Here is a 20,978-nt window from a genome sequence, read left to right as displayed (position 1 = left end):
GTGCTTCTCACAGATCCTGCTCACTCACTGTGGGGGTCACATGAACAGGAGAAGGAGGAACAGAAGCCCAACCTGGGATGAAATGGCAAGACCTAGACCTCAGGGATGAAGCCCAGAGACAGGCTGGCTGTGGTACCTAGGGTCTCAAGGGAAGAGTTCTCGTGATGCCCCAGGCTGCCTCTCGGCTCCAGATTGTCTCACACCCACAACGGTCTCTGTCTCTCTCACTTCCTACTCACATGTCTGCTGGCCATATTCCTTACTGTTTTGTTTTTTTTGTGTGAGTGGGGGGAGGCTTAGATTCCCCAGGGCAACTTAGAGCAGAGCTAAGGGAAGCAGATCTGGGGCACAGTGCAGCCATCACAGGATGTGGTTTGGGGCAACTGTGGCCTAACCTCTCACTAGAATCTTAAATCTCTTTACTAGTTGGGATTACAGGAGGGTACCACCATATTAGACTTGTTTATTCCTTCCCCCCCCCCCCACCCCAGAGATGAATTGGGGTTAATCCTTCCTTACTGTTTGAACCATTTCATTTGGAGGTCACCATCAGTACCTTTGGCTAAAGGGTTCATGCCTTCCTAGGCCCTCCATCCACTGTTCACATGACTGGGCAGCTACTAGGGCCATCAGGATCAGCCATCACAAGTCCCCAAGAGCCTCCATGAAGCCAGTCCCCAGTCTCTAGCAGCCCTGGACTGGGCCAAGCAGGTCCCTTATAGAGCAGTCATAAATGAAGGATATCATCCACTTTTGGGTCCTAAACGGTTCTATCAGGTGTGCCCTGTAGTCCGGTCCTTTGCAGATCATCTCATCAGAGAACCAAGAAGCATCTGTTGCCATTTTTTCCCCTTCCAGTAATGGGGCTTGAACTCAAGGCCTCAAACTCACACTTAGCTTTTTCCACTCAGCTGTTCTTCTTCATTTGAGTCATGCCTTCACTTCTGGCTCTTTGGTGGGTATTTGGATTAAGGGTCTCATGGATTTGTCTGCCTGGGTTGGCATTGAGCCAAGAGTCTAAGATTTCAGCCTCCTGAGAAGCTAGAATTATAGTTGTACCCAGCTCTGCTGGCTTCTGTCCAAATCACTCATCCCTGAGGTCTGGAAGGTGCCACAGGGAACCCAATGTACACTTGTCAAAGCTTTCTGAGATCTTTAGGAAGTTCTGTGAACAGGCCTCAGTGGATCTCTTTAAGCCAAGGATGGGCCTCAGTGAGATGGTCATGGAAACCCAGGCATGGGAAGAAATGTATTTGAAATCCAGCCTTCCAGGACTGTTCCTTGCCTAGGCCCTGAGTCTCAAAAGGCAACACTGCCAAGTGGTGCCAAGGATCTTGAGATCTAGCCCAAGGGATGGGCAACATGCTATCGAGAAGGCCATCTAATGAACTCTGACCCCACAAGGTCATGTGTCACTTCGACATACCCTCATGGAGGGCTCACCTTGTGCCCATAGCTCAGTGCTTCACAAATCTCCTCCTGCCTGATGCCTTTAAGGAAGGTTGGTGCTGCTATCATTACCTCAATTTCAGCTGAGGAAACAGTCTCCATGACTTGCCTGAGGTCACCAGTCCACAAAAGACAGGTGCAAGGATGCATAGCACCAGCAATTTCAGAAATGAACAAGCCCCTGACACACCAACAGCGGTGGCTTGACCAGCTAGACAAGAAGATTACTCCGTCCATGGGGAGCAATCCTTGAGCATTCTGATGAGGTCACTGGCACAAGTAACCCAAGATCAGCTCCTCCACTTAATTGAGCCTAATCACATTTTCCCTGGGAGGATGAGTTTGCTCGACCTTTCCTCTTGTCATTGTTATTGTTGTTTTATAAATGTTGGTACTGGGATTTGAACTCATTGTGCATGACTGTGTGCTGTCCCTTAGCCTTTTCACTCAAGGTAATGCTCTTCCACTGGGATGGGCCATAGCACCACTTTCCGTTTTTTGCTTAATTGAAGATAAGAATTTCACAGACTTTGCTTCCTGGCTTCAGACCAGGATGCTCAGATCCTGATATCAGCCTCCTGAGTAGCTAGGATTACAGGCATGAGCCACCAATGCTCGGCTGCCTCTCCCTTTTTCTTTTTCTTTTTTCTTTTTTTTTGGACAGTCCTGGGGCTTGAACTCAGGGCCTTAGCACTGTCCCTGAGCTTCTTTTTTGCTCAAGGCTAGCATTCTACCACTAAACTACATTCCCAGACCCCTCTCCCTTTTTCAACAGTCATCAGTATTTTGTTTTGTTTTGTTTTTGTCAGTTGTGGGACTTGGACTCTCTCAGAGCCTAGATGCTGTCCCTGAGCTTTTTCACTTAAGGGTAGTACTTTACCACTTTGAGCCACAGTACCACTTTTTTTTCCCTTTGGTGGTTCATTAGAGATAAAGACTCTTGCAGACTTTCCTACCCAGGCTTTGAACTGAGATCCTCAGATCTCTGTGTCCTGAATAGCTAGAATTACAGGTGTGAACCATCAGCACCTGACTTTTTAGAGGGTTTTAGTAAGCTGTTCTTACACATATGTATCATGTACTTTGATCATTTGACCCCAATACCATCTCCTTTCAACTCTTCCCACTCCTACTGCCCCTCCTCGCTCATTGAAGTACAAGTTACAGGCCATAAAAATTCCCATTTGAAAATGTGCTATTTGGTAAATTTTAATATATTCATAAAGTTGTGCAACCAACATCACCATTAACTTGAGAACTTTTTCACCACCCACAAAGAGAGTCTTAGTAGTCAGATCTCATTACAGGATTGGTCCTCCCAGTCCTAGCCCCTGGAGATCACCACTCTATTTTGTGTCTGCAGTTATGCCTATTCTAGATATTTATGCAAATGGAATTATATAGCCTCATATGTCTGGCTTCTTTTATTAAGAAAAATCAGGATGCAATACTGATATATTGCATCCTATATCAGTACTCTGTTCTCTCATAGACAAATAATCTTTCATATAGGAATGTCACATTTTGTTTGTTTCATCAGTTAATGGACATTTGGATTGGCCATCATGCAAGGAACTATGGGTACAAGTTCTTCTGTGGACATGTGTTTTCAATTCTCCATGTATATCTAGGATGGATTCTCTGAGTCAAATGTGGTTTCTCACACACACACACACACACACACACACACACACACACACAAACACACACACACACTCTCTCTCTCTCACACACACATACATACACACATATCAGGGTCTAGGCACTTTCCCTTAGCACCTTGGCCCTAAATTCAAGTCCCAGTACACACACACACACACACACACACACACACACACACACACACACACAAATCTGATCCAGGTGTCATAGTTTTCCTGTATGAATATAGTGCACTCAAGGCTGCTTGTCAAGCCAGTGGCTCATGCCTGTAATCCTAGATACTCAGGAGGCTGAGATATGAAGATCATAGTTCAAAGCCAGCCTGGGCAGGAAAATCCATGAGACACTTATCTCCAATTAAATACCAGAAAACCAGAAGTGGCACTGTGGCTCAAGTGGCAGAGCGCTAGCCTTGAGCTGAAGAGCTGAGGGACAGCGCCCAGGCCCAGAGTTCAAGCTCCATGCCTGACAAAAAAAAAAGTCTGCTTGTCAGGCTTTGTGAATGAAGAGAGAAAACCCAGGGAGGTCACTGGCATGCTAGAGATGGTGGTTCCCCATTGAATTCCCCATAGAATGTAATTATGGGGCAGGGAATGGGGCTTAGTGGTAGAGTGTTTGCATAGCTTACATGAAACCCTGAGTTCAATTCCTCAGTACCACATAAACAGAAAGAGATGGAAGTGGCACTGTGGCTCAAGAGGTAGAATGTTAGCCTTGAGCAAAAGAAGCTCGGGGACAGTGCCTAGGCCCTGAGTTAAGCCTCAGGACTGGCAAAGAGAGAGACAGAGACACAGAGACAGACAGACAGACACATGCACACACACACAGAATGTGAGTATGGAACCATGCTTGTTCTCTGCCTGCACATCTAGAATTGGAATGAAGCTCCATGCCTTTGGGAGAGCTTGTCTTGGGCAACTGGTGGGATTACAGCCATCCTGTGTGTTTGGTGTCTTTCTCCTTTTCCCCAATTCCCACAGTGAATGTCGCCAAGCCATGTAGGCCCTGCAGCGCAAATTGCAGTCAGGGCTGGGAAGTAATGGGTCCACCCCACTGCCCAAAATATAGAAGTGTGAGGAAATGCACTGCATCCCAGCAGGCAGTGTCTACCACCACCAGGCCTCCCAGGTCTGTCAGGAGCAGCAGGGTAGGGCATAGTTTCCTTTCCCTTCCCCAGCTATCCACCAGGCTCCCCAGATACAAGTGCCACCTTCATCCCTGAGTGTACTTTGTAGAGGGTCCTTTTTAAGGCTTGGGAGTTTGACCCTTCTGTGGTCAGCTTATGCATGGCAGGTGGTGTGGGGGATGAAATCTCAGGGTCTCATTATGGTAGAAGCTCTAGCTTCTGTTTCTGAAGGCTTGCAAGCACCAGTACCCACAGAAGTGGAACAAGGGGAGCCCAAGTCTTGAGACTCACACAAATGATCTTAGTAGACACACACCACCACTCAGATATGCTTGCTTTCACTTTGTCTTGGAGGAAGAAAAGTCAGAATATTCCCAAATTTCAATTTGAACAAGCAGAAACATCTGTTCAGTTTAAATCTTCACTGAGCTGACAGACTGATCCTGCAGCTGGAGAAATTCCAGGGCAGGAATCATGGGCCCCAGTGGGTGCTATGGGATTAGTCTCCAGGCTCCTCCTCTCATACAAAACAGGACAGAAACCTGCAGCCACCAGCATTTCCCTTCCAGGACTTCATCTTCCTTCCCAAGCAGGACTTACCTCACCTCTGGGCATGGAGGTGACTTCATGTAGCCAGCAAACAGCCTCTGGAGGTGAAGCAACACTGGTGTCAAATGACATGGGGGGTGGGACAGGAACACAAGTGTTACAGCTGGAGGCTTAGGAGGCTGAGACAATCCAGGTGATGGTCACCAAGCAGTTGTGTGTGTGCACGTGCATGTGTGTGTATGTGCATGCATACATGTGTATGTGCATGTGTGTACTCTGCAAGTGTGCATGCATGCATGTATATTGTGTGCATGCATGTATGTGGTGTGTACATGTGCCAGTGTGTGTGCATGTGTGGTGTGTGTGTGCGCATGTATGTGTACAGCACGCTGGTACTGGGGCTTGAACTCAGGGACTAGTGCTGTCCCTGAGCTTGTTCACTCAAGGCTGGTGCTTTACCACTTGAGCCACAGCTCCAGTTCCAATTTTCTGGTGGTTAATTGAAGATAAGAGTCTCACAATGGGTATACTCCCATCCAGTGATGTTATGGGGATAGGGGGGCATAAGCACCCATTCTCTTGGTACTCTCTTCCTCTCTCCATACCCACATGCCCACTCACGGGGGGGGGGCAAAGGGGAGGACCCTCTTTCCCTGCAAATAAATAGACATATAAAGTCCCACAGATTTTCCTGCTTGGGTTGGTTTTGAACCATGATCTTCAGATCTCAGCCTCCTGAGCAGCTAAGTAGATGCCATAAAACAAGACCCCAGAATAATGTCTGTGAACTTGTCCAACCATGAGCTGGTTTGAAAAAAAGGCTGCTGCCTGTGTCTGTGTTTTCCCTCAATTCCTAGAATCCCTGCCAGCCTTCAGGGCAGCTGAAGAGGTGCTGTGGCTCTGCTGCTCTGTCCCATGAGCATGGCAGAATGGAGATGAAAATGTAAAAGATTATCTTGAGTGAAAAGTGCCTAGGCGCCAGGACTGCACCTTGAGTTGGGAATCACAGGAAAAGCTCCCAAGTGCCCGCCCACATTGGGTTTTAAGCATTTTTGGCTATGGCGGGAAAGATTGGTTGCTGGTTTTAGCCAAGGATTGTTATAAGAAATTCACACCTTAAGTTTAAATTTCCCACCAAGGTTTTGCTGGTGGAAGGCAGGAGAATAGAACAAAGGGTGGCGATGGTTCAGCTGGGTTAGGGCTCCCAATGACTGACCAAAAAAAAAAAAAAAAAGTCTCCCAGTCTTCTGCCCAAGCTGGCTTTGAACCAGGATCCTCAGATCTTAGCCTCCTGAGTAGCTAGAATTATAGGTATGAGCTACCAGTTCTGGCTTATATTTTTTACTGTGTTAAATGCTTACAGTGCATCTTTTGTTGTTGATGATGATGATCATAGGGCTTGAACTCTGAGCCTGGGCACTGTCCCTGAGCTCTTCAGCTCAAGGCTAGCATTCTACCACTTGAGCCACAGCACCATTTCTGGCTTTTTCTGCTTATGTGGTGCTGAGGAATCGAACCCAGGGCCTCATGCATGCAAGGCAAGCGCTCTACCACTGAGCCACCTTCCCAGCCCCTGCATCTTAGTCTTCACACACTATACCCCTAGTGCTCAGAGCATGTCTGCTACTGTACATACCACACAGCTCCAGAGTTCTGGAGCTCTACAGGTACACAGCAAATATTTCAGGAATGTATGAATGAGTAAACAAATGAAGGAAGGACTCTTGGGAGAGGAACAGAAAGGAATAGTGCCTATGTGCATTTGATCATAGAAAATGAACTCCAGCTGGGAAGGTAGCTCAGTGGTAGAGCGCTTGCCTTGCATGCATGAGGCCCTGGGTTCGATTCCTAAGCACCACATAAGCAGAAAAAGCCGGAAGTGGTGTAGTGACTCAGTGCTCGCATTGAACTGAAGACCTCAGGGACAGCACTCAGGCCCAGAGTTCAAGCCCCACAACCGAGAGAGAGAGAGAGAGAGAGAGAGAGAGAGAAGTCTGATGAGAACTGAGGCCTGGAGGTATTGGATGGTGTAAGGTAAATTAAATAGGCAGGTTAATTAGGTAGCAGATGAAGAGAACTTGGTATTTACTCAGGAAAAGAAGTTTATTTTAGGGGCTGGGAAGGAGGCACAGTGGTAGAGTGCTTGCCTTGCATGCCTGAGGCCCTGGGTTTGATTCCTCAGCACCACATAAGCAAAAAGAAAAAAGCCAGAAGTGGCGCTGTGGTTCAAGTGGTAGAGCGCTAGCCTTAAGTTGAAGAGCTGAGGGACAGCGCCCAGGCCCAGAGTTCAGGCCCCACGACTGGACCCCCCCAAAAGAAAAAAAAAGAAGTTTATTTTATTATTGAACTGCTGCCCAGAGTTCAAGCCCCACAACTGACCAAAAAAAAAAAAAAAAATGGAGGGACAAAGGATGAATAAACCAGCAATGGTACTCACTGGACACCATATTGAGAACGAATTACACAACTTTTGGGTGGGGATGGGTGGAAAAAAGTGGGAGAGAAGAGGGAAGGGGGGACATTGTTTAAATAAAAATGTACTCTTTACCTGACTTATGTAACTGTAAAACTTATGTAACTGTACAGCACCTTTATAATAACAGTTAAGAACTTTAAAAACTCTTACATGAGATATTTTGTATTCTATGCTATGTGGGTGTGCGTGCTTATGTATGAGTCTGTATCCACACAGCATTTTAATTAAATTAAAAAGACATGTTTTTCTGATTTTTTTGGGGGGGGGTCTGGTCGTGGGGCCTGAACCCTGGGCCTGGACACTGTCCCTCAGCTCTTCAGCTCAAGGCTAGCACTCTACCACTTGAGCCACAGCGCCACTTCCAGCTTTTTATTTTTTGCTTATGTGGTGCTGAGGAATCAAACCCAGGGCCTCGAGCATGCAAGGCAAGCGCTCTACCACTGAGCCACCTTCCCAGCCCAAACGTCATGTTTTTCATAGCACATTCTTTTGAATATATTTAGTAGAGGAGTTTAAGGATATATTAACTTGTTTATAATTTTTAAAATAAAACATAATAAAAAATTTAAAAAGTCATGTTTGAAGAAAAAAAAATGAAGGAAAGCATGAGCAGCAAGTTCCAGGAGGAACAAGCTTATCAGTAATGGCCACCAGGGGGCAGGAGAGCATAGTTGGATAGCCTCTGGAGCCCTGGTCAGGTCTGGGGTATCCAGTGGAGGGTCCCAGGCTGAAGTCTCCCAGGCCCCTGGGATTGATCCCCAAGGTCCACATCTGCTGTGAACCCCTTTCCTTTTTTGTGCTGCAGCCATCACTTGATGAAGAGGGATGGGGGGTACACTAGCCTGGTAGGAGTAAGTAAGAGGGTCGCTGAAGTTTCTCCTGATCACTCAGGAAGATGAGACTTTCACTCACAGATCCTGAGGATTGGTCTCTGCTGAACAGGTTAGCTGAGACAGCTGAGTTCTAGGACTGAGGCCTGACTCCAGAGGTGCCTCAAATAAACAGATATGAAATAAGGAAGGGCAGGGAAAGGAAATGTATTTTTTTTTTTTTGGGTCCAGTCGTGGGGCCTGAACTCTGGGCCTGGGTGCTGTCCCTCAGCTCTTCAGCTCAAGGCTAGTGCTCTACCATTTGAGCCACAGTGCCATTTCCGGCTTTTTTCTTTTTGCTTATGTGGTGCTGAGGAATCGAACCCAGGGCCTCAGGCATGCAAGGCAAGCGCTCTACCACTGAGCCACCTTCCCAGCCCAGGAAATGTATTTAGACAACAAGGGCACACCATAGGAAGAGACAATGTGAAAAGATTGAAATAGAGGAAGAATTTAGGCAGAAGCTGTTAGGATCATCACGACCATCCCAGGGGACCACGCAGAGGCAAGCAGGCACAGGAGAAAGATTATTATAACGTTTATTAGGGGGAACATATCTCCCCCTGGAGAAGGAGCAATATGGCATCTGCTCCCATCCAGGTGGGGTAGCTCTGGGGCAAGGGGCATGTGTAGGTAGGTCTGGTGGGAACTCTAGGGCAGGGAGGAGCTCAGATTGGGGTGGAGCTGAGGACCAAAGGTGGGAATAATGCTAACTGGAACAAGTCCTGGTCAAAGATGCATTCCTGTTGCTCCTTATCTCAGAATGGTAAGGCAGAGCCTGGTTAGGACATGAAAGTCTGTGTGTGTATGCGTGTGTGTGTGTGTGTGTCTGTGTGTGTGTGTGTGTGTCTGTCTGTCTGTATGTGTGTCTGTATGCGTCTCTCTCTGTGTGTGCATGCTGGTCCTGGGGCTGAAACTTAGGGATTGGGTGCTGTTTTGTACTACTTGAGCCACAGTGCTACTTGTGGTTTTCTGGTGGGTAATTGGAGATAAGAGTATCATGGGCCAGGTGCCTGAAATCCTAGCTATTGAAGAGGCTAAGATCTGAGGATCATAGTTTGAAACTAGCTTGGCAGGAAAGTCCATGAGACTCTGATCTCCAATTAACCACCAGAAACCACAATGGCACTGTGGCTCAAAGTGGCAAAGTACTAGCCTTGAGTGGAAATGCTCAGGGACAATGCCTAGGCCCTGAGTTCAAGCCCCACAACTGATTGAAAAGAAACAACAACAAAAGACTATCATGGGCTTCTCTGCCAGAGCTGGCTTTAAACCATGCTCCTCAGATCTTAGCCTCCCCAGTAGCTAGGATTACAAGTCTGAGCCACTTATGTCCAGCTTAGTAAAGTCCTTTTTGCCTAGGTGATAGCTTCAACTCTTGTCCCAAGTTGTTACATGTCAATCCTGTCTCTGGATATCAAAGTGGCTGCATGGTGACTGCAGGGGAGTATGACCCCGGGTAGGACAGGGACACCAAGCTTTCCAAACTATATTCCCCCCACCATTGGAGATTGAATCATTTGAGCTACACCCTACTCCATGCCAGATTTTGTTTTATTTAAATTTTTACTTTTTATTGTTATTATAAAGGTGATGTATAGAGGAGTTACAGTTATATGACAGTTAATGAGTACTTTTTTTTTTTTTTTTTGTCAGTCGTGGGGCCTGAACTCTGGGCCTGGGCGCTGTCCCTCAGCTCTTCAGCTCAAGGCTAGCGCTCTACCACTTGAGCCACAGCGCCTCTTCTGGCTTTTTTCTTTTTGCTTATGTGGTTCTGAAGAATCGAACCCAGGGCCTCAGGCATGCAAGGCAAGTGCTCTACCACTGTGCCACCTTCCCAACCCTAAGGTGATTTTTTTTTTTTTTTTGCCAGTCCTAGGCATTGAAATCAGGGCCTAGGCACTGTCCCTGAGCTCAAGGCTAGCACTCTACCACATGAGCCACAGCGCCACTTCTGGCTTTTTTTTGTTTATGTGGTACTGAGAAATCGAACCCAGGGCCTCATGCATGCAAGGCAAGCACTCTACCACTGAGCCACCTTCCCAGCCCTCTCCCTTTTTTTTTTTTTAAGTCAGTTGTGGGGCTTGAACTCAGGGCCTAGGCACTGTCCCTCAGCTCTTCAGCTCAAGGCTAGCGCTCTCTTGCCTTGCATGCATGAGGCCCTGGGTTCGATTCCTCAGCACCACATTAGCAAAAAGAAAAAAAGCTGGAAGTGGTGCTGTGGCTCAAGTGGTAGAGCGCTAGCCTTGAGCTGAAGAGCTGAGGGACAGCGCCCAGGCCCAGAGTTCAGGCCCCACGACCGGACCCAAAAAAAAAGGCTAGCGCTCTACCACTGGAGACTTCAGATCTCAAGCCTCCTCAGTAGCTAAGATTACAGGCATGAGTCCCCAGCACTCGGCATGAGTACATTCTTTTTTGGAAATGTTACCCTCTCCCAGAAATGTCACCCTTTCCTTCCCTGTTTTGTTTTCTGGTTTTTGGTTGTTTTTTTATTGCAAATGCTGGGGTTTGAGCTCAGGGCTTCTATTAGGTCTGCCTGGGAGAAGAGCTTTCTTTCCCCCTCTCCTCTTCAGGAAGGAGAGCAGGTAGACTTACCAGAGATCACCTGACCTGCCCCAAATCAGTAATTACCTGTCACTGTTAGTCACTTGACAATCATCTGATTGTGAGTCAGCAGAGGACCCCAAGCCCTGAGGTCACTTCTGCTGCAACCACACCTCCTGCTCACCTTTCCCTGTACATTCTTTCTCTACCACTAGTCCAGCTACAATACGCTACACACTGTGCTCTGAACACCTGCATCTGGTGCTGGCCAACAGTTTGGTTCTCCTAATAAACTCTCCTGCTTGCTGGGAAGGTGGCTCAGTGGTAGACCGCTTGCCTTGCATGCACGAGGCTCTGGGTTTGATTCCTCAGCACCACATTGTAAGGTCCGCCCCTGGATGGCAAGCAGACTCCACCCTCCTCGCAGCAAAGTCTCCACCCAGTACCTGCGTTACCTAGGCAACTGAGACACCTGGAAGAGGTCACATCTGCATCCGCTGAGGTCACATCTGAATTTGATGTGGCCACACCTTTCCCCGCCCATACCCTACATAAGGCCTAGCCCAGGCCCAGACTCTCTCTCTCTCTGTTCGTTTCTAGCTCTTGCTCTTCTAGCTCTCTTGCTCTTGCTCTTCTTTTCTAGCTCTGTCTGCTCTCTCTCTCTGCTCTAGCTCTTTCCTCTCTCTTTCCCAGCCACGTGGAGTGCCAACCTTGCCTGGTCCCAGCAGGTCTACTGAATAAACCTACCCCTTACCTGAATACCACGTGCGTGCTGGTGCAGTTCTTACTCGGCTACCTCTTTTTAAAAACCTAACACACATAAGCAGAAAAAGCCGGAAGTGGCGCTGTGGTTCAAGTGATATGGTGCTAGCCTTGAGCTGAAGAGCTGAGGGACAGTGCCTAGGCCTCTGGGTTCAGGCCCACAACTGACAAAACAAAACAAAAACAAAAACAAAAAAACCCCACACCTCTCCTGCCTAAACTGTGTGGTAGTCTCCTCTTGGTGACCATTATTACTTTACATTTGCTCACCCCAGTTGGTGCTCTACTACTTGAAGTATACCTCCAATCTGGATGTTTGCTGATTAGTTTGGAAATAGATTCTCTTGAACATTTCTGCCCAATCTGGCTTCAAATCATGATCTTCCCAGATCTCAGCTTTGTAAAGTAGTAGGTTGACAGGTGTGAGCCACTAGTACCTGGCTCAGGCCAGCTTTTAATACTATTTCCAGTTAATTTGTGAGCCAGTGGTTTTTAGCAAAAGCAGTTTCCAAGTACCTGTTACATAGGGAAGCCCACCCTCCCCATAGCTCTGGCTTTCACAATGAGAGAAAGAAAGAGAGAGAGAGAGAGAAGAGAGGAGAGAGAGAGACCCTCTTTCCTGCCCAAGGCAAACTTCCTAGGGTTGACCTGAGGAATGTCCTTTCCCCATAGTGGCTGACCACTTCACAACCAGGCCTGTAGCAGGCATGGCTGTGCCCCTTGTGTGTGTGTGTGTATGTATACATATATACATATATATGTGTATATATGTATATATGCATATATGCATATATATTTTATGTATATATGTGCATATGTATATATATGTATATGTATATATGCATTGTCCCTGAGCTTTTTCTTTCTTTTTTTTTTTTATTGTAAAGATACTATACAGAGGGTTACAGTTACATGAGTAAGGTAATGAGTACACTTCCTATTGAGCATTGTTACCCTCTCCATTGTTTTCCCCCTACCATCCCTTCCCTCCTTACCTTCCCCGAGGTTCTTTTTTATTTTTTTTTGATTGTGATTAAGTGTGTACGTATACATATATATACATATATATGTATATATGTGTGTATATATATGTATATATGTTATGTATATATGTGCATATGTATATATGTTATATGTATATATATATATATATGCATTGTCCCTGAGCTTTTTCATTCAAGGCTAGTTCTCTACCATTTTGAGCCATAGCACCACTTCTGGTTTTCTGGTGGAGATGAGTCTCACAGACTTCTTGCCCCGGCTGGCTTCGCACAGCAATCCTTAGATCTCAGCCTCCTGAGTAGCTAGGATTATAGGCTTGAGCTATTGGAACTCAGCCTGCCCTTTCTCATCTCCTTCCTCCACAATGCAGTTTCTGGACCCTCTCCCACAGAACACCCTCTGCTCCTCCCATTAACCTCCCTCTCCCCTTATTCTTCCCAAGAAAGGTACTGGGTGGTTTTCCACTCCATGGATGCCAGGGGCATTCTCTGAGCTACTCTGGTTTGTTTTCCACCCAGCCTTGGATATTGGCTTTATAGTCATCATTTTAGGTCTTAGCTCTGAGGGGTTGCATGGGATGGGGGGTGCTCCAGAGTGGTCTCCATTGCAAAGAAGTCTGCCCTCCGAACTCAGAGGATGCCCGCCTGCCCGAAGGAATCTCCCAGGCCCCCTACCTCAGTCAAGCTCTCCTTTCCAGCAGGCCACAGCTCTAAGAGGCCTATAAACTGAATGCCACACTTATAGAGACGCCAAAAGCACTCTAGGGGTGGGTGGATGATTCTCAAGCTGTTCTTTCTTCCCTACCTGTGTATTTGAACCCAAGAGCAGAGCTCATACTACGCCCCACTTAGGATAATTCCACTGCAGCTCAGTTCAGGGCAGGTACTAGTCATTTCTCATTTCTCCCAGGCCTGTGGTGCAAAAGGCAGAGGCTGGACTTCTTTCTATCCTATCTGTAAAGTCTGCCCTGGGAAGGCGAGGCAGACTCCTCCCTCCTCTTGGTTAAGTCTTAGTCCAGTACCTGCTTAAAATAGGTAACTGGCACAACTGGAGGCAGATACCTCCCCCTCCGCTGAGGTCCCATTCTGGGCTCCTGTCACACCTTCCATTGGACCAAGGGAGGTGGGTCCCGGGCCCTGAGGTCACATCCTCATCCAGTGTGGCCATATCACTCTCCCCCTCCCCCCACCCCACACACCTGGCTGCACCTGCTCCCCTTCCCTTCCCTTCTCTTCCCTTCCCTCCCTCCCCTTCCCTTCCCTTCCCTCCCCTCCCCTCCCCTTCCCTTCCCTTCCCTCCCCTTCCCTCCCCTTCCCTCCCCTTCCCTTCCCTCCCCTCCCCTCTCTTTCCCTTCCCTTCCCTTCTTAAACCCAGGTGGGACCATGGCTTACCCCTTTTCTGCCGTGTACTCTCCACCATGCAGACAGGGCAGCAGTTCAGTAATAAAATAAACTTCTTTTCCTGTATGAATACCGAGTTCTCTTCATCTGCTACCTAATTAAAGCTACCTATTTAATTTACCTCACACCATCCCATACCTCCAGGCCTCAGTTCTCATCAAAGGCCAACTTTTTTCTTTCTTTTTTTTTTTTTTTGTCTGTTGTGGGGCTTGAACTCTGGGCCTGGGTGCTGTCCATCAGCTCTTCAGCTCAAAGCAAAAGCCCTACCACTTGAGCCACAGCACCACTTCCGGTTTTCTGGTGGTTAATTGGGGATAAGAGGCTCATGGATTCTCCTGCCTGGGCTGGCTTTGAATCATGATCCTCAGATCTCAGCCTCCTGTGTAGCTAGGATTACAGGTATGAGCCACCAGTGCCCAACTAAATCTGCTCTTATTTATATATATATTTTAGATTTACATGGGTGAACCATGTTTTTCTTTTTCTTTTTTTTTCAAATTCTTTATTGTGATTAAGTGATTACATAATTTCCCAAATTTCACAGTATTGCGGGATAGTGATGCTTAGTTAGAGTCACAAACACATTCTGACTTTCATGGGGCAAATTGTCTATCGTGATCTATAACAGTTACGAATTCTATGAGCTTTGTAATACAATTATTTCTTCCACATTGGGTGATATGTACATTTCTTTTGTTTTACATAGCATCAGCTGTGAACCACGTTTTTCAATGAAGTCTTTTTTTTTTTTTTTTGGTCCTGGGGCTTGAACTCTGGGCCTGGGAATTGTCCAGGCTTGAGCTCTTCAGCTCAAGGCGAGTGCTCTATTGCTTGAGCCACAATACCACTTCCGGTTTTCTGGTGGTTTATTGGAGATAAGAGTCTCACGGACTTTCCTGGCTGGGCTGGCTTTGAACCAGGATCCTCAGATCTCAGCCTCCCTGAGTAGCTAGGATTACAGGTATAAACCACTGGCGCCCAGCTCAATGAAGTCTTTTTTTTTTTTTTAATGTATTATAAGGTGATATACAGAGGTGTTACAGTTACATAAGTCAAGTATGGAGTATATTTCTTTTTGGACATGTCACCTCTTCCCTCGTTCTCTCCCAGTTTTCCCTCCTATCCCCACCTACAAATTGTATAGTTCATTTTCTTTAATTTTCTTTTCTTTCTTTTTTTCTTTTTACCTTTCTTTCTTTCTTTCTCTTTCCTTCTTTCTTTCTTTCTTTCTTTCTTTCTTTCTTTCTTTCTTTCTTTCTTTCTTTCTTTCTTTCTTTCTTTCTTTCTTTCTTTCTTTCTTTCTTTTCAGTCCTGGGGCTTGAACTCAGCCTGGGTGCTGTCCTTCAGCTTCTTTTGCCCAAGGCTAGCACTCTACCACTTGAGCCACAGTTTATGTGGTACTGAGGAGTCAGACTCAGGGCTTCATGCATGCTAGGCAAGCACACTACCACTAAGCCACATTCCCAGCTTCATAAAGTTCATTTTCAATGTAGTGTCCAGTAAGTACCACTGCTGCATTTGTTCACCCTTTGTCCCCCCCATTTCTATGCTCCCTTACCTTCCCAAACACAGATAAACAAACAAGGCAAAGAGACAACAAATCAACAAAGTGCATTTGTTTATTAACTATTGCCAAAAATATGAGATTTTGATTATAGGTAATTAATAATTTCAGTGTGTGTGTGTGTGTGTGTGTGTGTGTGTGTGTGTGTGTGTGTGTTTGTATGCCGGTCCTGGGGCTTGAACTCAAGGCCTGGGCACTGTTTGCTTAAGGTCAAACTCTACCACTTGAGCCACAGCTCCACTTCTGCCTTTTTTCTGTGATTAAATGGAGATAAGAGTCTCACAAACTGGGCTAGGAAGGTGGCTCAGTGGTAGAGCGCTTGCCTTGCATGCCTGAGGCCCTGGGTTCAATTCCTCAGCACCACATAAGCAAAAAGAAAAAAGCCGGAAGTGGCGCTGTGGCTCAAGTGGTAGAGCGCTAGCCTTGAGCTGAAGAGCTGAGGGACAGCACCCAGGCCCAGAGTTCAGGCCCCATGACCGGACCCAAAAAAAAAAAAGAGTCTCACAAACTTTCCTGCCTGGGCTGGCTTCAAACTATAATCTCAGCCTCCTCAGTAGCCAGGACTATAGGTATGAACCCCTAGTTACTTTTTTTTTTTTTTTTTGCCAGTCCTGCGGCTTGAATTCAGAGCCTGGGCACTGTCCTTGAGCTCAAGGCTAACACTCTGCCACTTGAGCCACAGAGCCACTTCCAACTTTTTCTGTTTTTGTGGTACTAAGGAATCCAACCCAGGGTTTCATGCATGCTTGGCAAACACCCTACCATTAAGCCACATTCCCAACCACCCAATAACCGTTTTGTTGTTGTTGGTCATGGAGCTTGAACTTTGGGCCTGAGCACTGTCCCTCAACTCTTCAGCTCAAGGCAAGCAGCACTCTACCACTTAAGCCACAGCACCACTTCTGGTTTTCTGGTGGTTTATTGGAGCTAAGAGTTTCACAGCCTTTCTTTCCTGTCTGGGGTGGCTTTGAACCATGATCCTCAGATCTCAGCCTCCCGAGTAGCTAGGATTACAGGCATGAGCCACCATCGCCCAGCACTGCCCAGTAACTTTTTAAATTCTTTTCCAGTGCTGGGTTTTAAGTTTAGTACCTTTTGAGCCACATCTCCAGCATGATTTCATTTGGAACACCTTGTGTTTGTGAGTGCTACAGTGGATCCTGGAGCCTGGAAGAGAGGTGAGGTAAGGGACAGAAAGTAGCTAAGCAGAAGTCAGCCTGCACAGTGTAAAGGCTGCTTTACCATGATTCAAAGAAACCTTATCTAAGCTGCACAAGCTGCCACAACTGCCTGCTGTGTTGCTTTCCTTTCCAGAATCAAATCAAATAGCAACAAAATTGGGGAGAGCCCTTTAGGAAGGGCCCCAAGCCAGTGTTCTTCATGTGTCAGGGGAAACCAAATCCACAGCACAAAGAAGCCATGTTTACAAGATCTGAAATGCAGACATATTTTCTTTCACTCCACCTTCTAATCAAAGCCATTGACTCATAGAATATTTATTTGCTCTGTTACCCTTATCCAAGCAATTACAAAACATTTGTAGTAAAGAAAAATCAAATATAGACTTCTCAGATGCTACTGATTTAATATATTAACATTAACAATCTAAAACTAAAATTAAAGCAAAAGGAAGTTGGAGCCAGGCACTGGTGGCTCATGCCTGTAATCTTAGCCACTTAGGAGGCTGAGATCTAAGGATCATGGTGCTAAACCAGCCCATACAGAAAAGTCTATGCAACTCTTTTTTTTTTTTTTTTTTTCCGGTTGTGGGGCCTGAACTCTGGGCCTGGGTGCTGTCCCTCAGCTCTTCAGCTCAAGGCTAGCGCTCTACCACTTGAGCCACAGCGCCACTTCCGGCTTTTTTCTTTTTGCTTATGTGGTGCTGAGGAATCAAACCCAGGGCCTCATGCATGCAAGGCAAGCGCTCTACCACTGAGCCACCTTCCCAGCCCCAGTCTGTGCAACTCTTATCTCCAATTGACCACCAAAAACGTGGAGGTATAGCCTTGAACAAAAAAGCTAAGGGACAGTACCCAGGCCATAATTAGAATTGTGTATTATTGTTTTAAAGCACAGAATTTGTGTGTGTTCATGAAAAGACCTTGACATGAGGCCAGCAAAAGAGACTCACCAACAACTGTGCTGCCTTGGTAGTGACTGCCCACTAATGCAGGCTGTCGAAGGCCAGACTGCCAGCTGCCACCCAGGTGGGAGAAGCCCAGACCCTGGGACTCATAGGCCTGTCCATGTGGCTGGCATGTGAGATATACATCTGATGGCTCTGGCCATGGCTGCCCCAGCTGGTCTCAGTGTCATCATGAGCTGTCTCCACTGAGCCCTGCCAAGGTGCCAATTTGTGAGCAAAATAGATGTGTGTGTGCCAATACGGGTCTTGAATTCAGGCTTAGATATCGGTCCCTTAGGGTCTTTCTTTCTTCCTTCCTTTCTTTTTTCTTTCTTTCTTTTTCTTTTTTTTTTTGGTGGGGGGGTCTGGCCGTGGGGCCTGAACTCTGGGCCTGGGCGCTGTCACTCAGCTCTTCAGCTCAAGGCTAGTGCTCTACCTTTTGAGCCACAGTGCCACTTCCAGCTTTTTTCTTATGTGTGCTGAGGAATTGAACCCAGGGGCTCGAGCATACAAGGCAAGTGCTCTACCACTGAGCCACCTTCCCAGCCCCCCTTTCTTTCTCTCTTTCTTTCTCTCCTTCTTTCTCTCTCTTTCTTTCTTTCTTTCTTTTGCCAGTCCTGCTGGAGCTTGAACTCAGGGCCTGGGCACTGTCCCTTAGCTTCTTTTGCTCAAGGCTAGCACTCTACCACTTGAGTAACAGTGCCACTTCCAGCTTTTTCTGTTTATGTGGTACTGAGGAATGGAACCCAGGGCTTCATGCATGCTAGGCAAGCACTCTACCATTGAGCCACATCCCATCCCAATCACTAAGTTTTTTTTTTTTTTTTTTGGGTCCGGTCGTTGGGCCTGAACTCTGGGCCTGGGCGCTGTCCCTCAGCTCTTCAGCTCAAGGCTAGCACTCTACCACTTGAGCCACAGCGCCACTTCCGGCTTTTTTCTTATGTGTGCTGAGGAATCGAACCCAGGGCCTCATGTATGCAAGGCAAGCGCTCTACCACTGAGCCACCTTCCCAGCCCCAATCACTAAGTTTTGAAGGGATCTGGAGTCCTGGAGATGGTGACAAGAAGAGGACCATGAGGGGAGACTGCAGGAAATGCAAGGTCTGGGACAGAGCAAGACAAGGAAGCAAGGAGAAGCTACTTTAGGTCAGAGGCAGAATCCTTGCAGGGAACGTGTGGAAACTATCTAAGGAGCCCAACATCTCCTCCAGAGCTTCTGAACTGTGTGAGAGGAAGATAAGAAGCCCATTGTGTTGTTTTTCTTTAAATTCAGAGTACACTCAATCTGAGAAAGAATATTATGAATGTAGCTGGGTGCTGGTAGCTCATACATTTTAGCAGTATGTGGATAGAACTTAGGGCCTGGAAAATGCTATGCAAGTGCTCTACCACTGAGCCACAACCCCAGCTCCCGGCTTTTTGCTGATTAATTGGAGATGAGAGTCTCATGGATTTGTTTGCATTGTCTGGTTTCAAACCACAATCCTCAGATCTCAGCCTTCTGAGTAGCCAGGATTTCAGGTGTGAGCCATCAGTGCCGGGCTCCTCTCCTTTCTTTTTGAGCACTTAGTTTCTGACAGAACAGTCTCTCCTCAGGATGTGTTTTCTTTCTTCCCTCCAGCTCTGGAACGAGCAATTTTTTTTTCTCAGTAGAGAATGATATTAAGAAAGCAAGATCTATCAGGCACTGATGGGGAGGCTCAGAACTGAGGATCGAGGTTCAAAGCCATGAAACTTCTATCTCAAATTAACTTCCAAAAAATCCAGAAGTGGATCTGTGGCTCAAGTGGTAGAATATTAGCCAAAAGCTGAGGGATATCATCCAAGCTCTGGATCAGCACAAAAGAAGAAAAAAGAAAGAATAAAGCAAGGGTCAGAAAGTGGGTGGCTCACACATATATTCCTAACTACTCAGGAGGCTGAGATCTGAGGATTTCTGTTCAAAGACAGCCAGCACAGAAAAGTCTGTGAGACTCTTATCTCCAACTAACCACCAGAAAACCAGAAGTGGTGCTGTGGTTCAAAGTGGTAGGGCACTAGCCTTGAGTGAAAAAACTCAGGGGACAGCACCCAGGTCCTGAGTTCAAGCCTCATGACAAAAGAGAGAGAGAGAGAGAGAGAGAGAGAAACACGTTATACTTCCTTGGTATGAAAGGGAGGCATGGTAGCTCATGCCTATAATCCTAGCTACTCAGCAGGCTGAGATCTGAGGATCACAGTTGAAGTAAGTTCAGGCAGAATAGTCCATGAGACTCTAGTTCCTAATTAAACACACACACACACACACACACACACACACACACACACACACACACACACACACACACACACACACCAGAAGTGGAGCTCTGGCTCAAGTGGTAGAGCATCAGCCTTGAGTCCTTGAGCAGAAAAAACTAAAGGACAGCTGCTTAGGCCTTGAATTCAAACCTCAGTACCCTGCCACACACATACCAATTCCTACTTTACTTGATATCAAAAAAGGACTCATCCAACTGTAGGAGAATAGAGGGGTAGAATTTCTTTGATCCAGCAGGCAGAAAAATACTGTGCTAACTGACTGAAAAAAGAGGAAATAGCAGCCCTGCCTGAGCTGCAGTTTACCCTTTGGAGCTCTAACACAGAAAAGCAGTTATGCTTTGGAAATGAGGTATAGCCAAGGCTCTAGATGGACGGGCTGTGCCCCTTGGGTGGCAGGCTCCGTTTCTGATTCTGGGGAAATCCACAGGCAGCTGGTGGCTTAAGAACAGATGGTCTGGCTGGGCCTCCGACAGTGGAGACAGCAGGACAAGGGCGGCAGGGAGTCCGGGGGGCTGGTCTCAGCCACAGAGTATGAGATGGGGATATCTCACCCAACCCAGACCCTCTGCATATGGCGGGGGCGGGGGGCACAACAGTGACCAAAAAAGACCGGGGCTGTCTGGCAATCTGGACTACAAAAGCAATTAAAGCTCAAAGAAGGCATCAAATGCTCAAAGGCAACATGGCAGGGGAGGAGAGCTGCAAAGTCAGCTCTGGGCACTAGGTAGGGCCAGCTCTGCCAGGAGCCCAGGTGGCAAGTGTAAGGTGATGGCTCCTGGGAAGGCGATGTGACCGGGTGAGGTTGGCACTAGGAAGCACACCTCCACTCTCTTGCACTCGTATATACTGCTTGTTTAGCTGAAAAGATGACCATGTAGCTGAGACTCTTAAATGAGGGGAGAAATGCTTGTGGCACACTGTTGATCTTTGCTGAGAAGCATCCCTCAGAGTGGCACAGAATGGGCAAGAGGAGTCTAGGCTCACCAACTTGATGCAATCTTTAAGCCAGTGTAGTTCTCGGCTTCTTGTAGTCAGATACATGTCTTCCCCGAATCTTGCTGGAGCTGTGGGTATGCTCACACACGTTGACACACACATATGGGCATGCACACTGGTCCAAGAGTTTGAACTTAGGGCCTGGGTGTACCT

Source organism: Dipodomys spectabilis, unplaced genomic scaffold, assembly GCF_019054845.1.
Source record: "Dipodomys spectabilis isolate Male_0828 unplaced genomic scaffold, ASM1905484v1 ptg000322l, whole genome shotgun sequence".
Taxonomy (NCBI): domain Eukaryota; kingdom Metazoa; phylum Chordata; class Mammalia; order Rodentia; family Heteromyidae; genus Dipodomys; species Dipodomys spectabilis.
Note: the sequence above shows the minus strand (reverse complement) of the source record.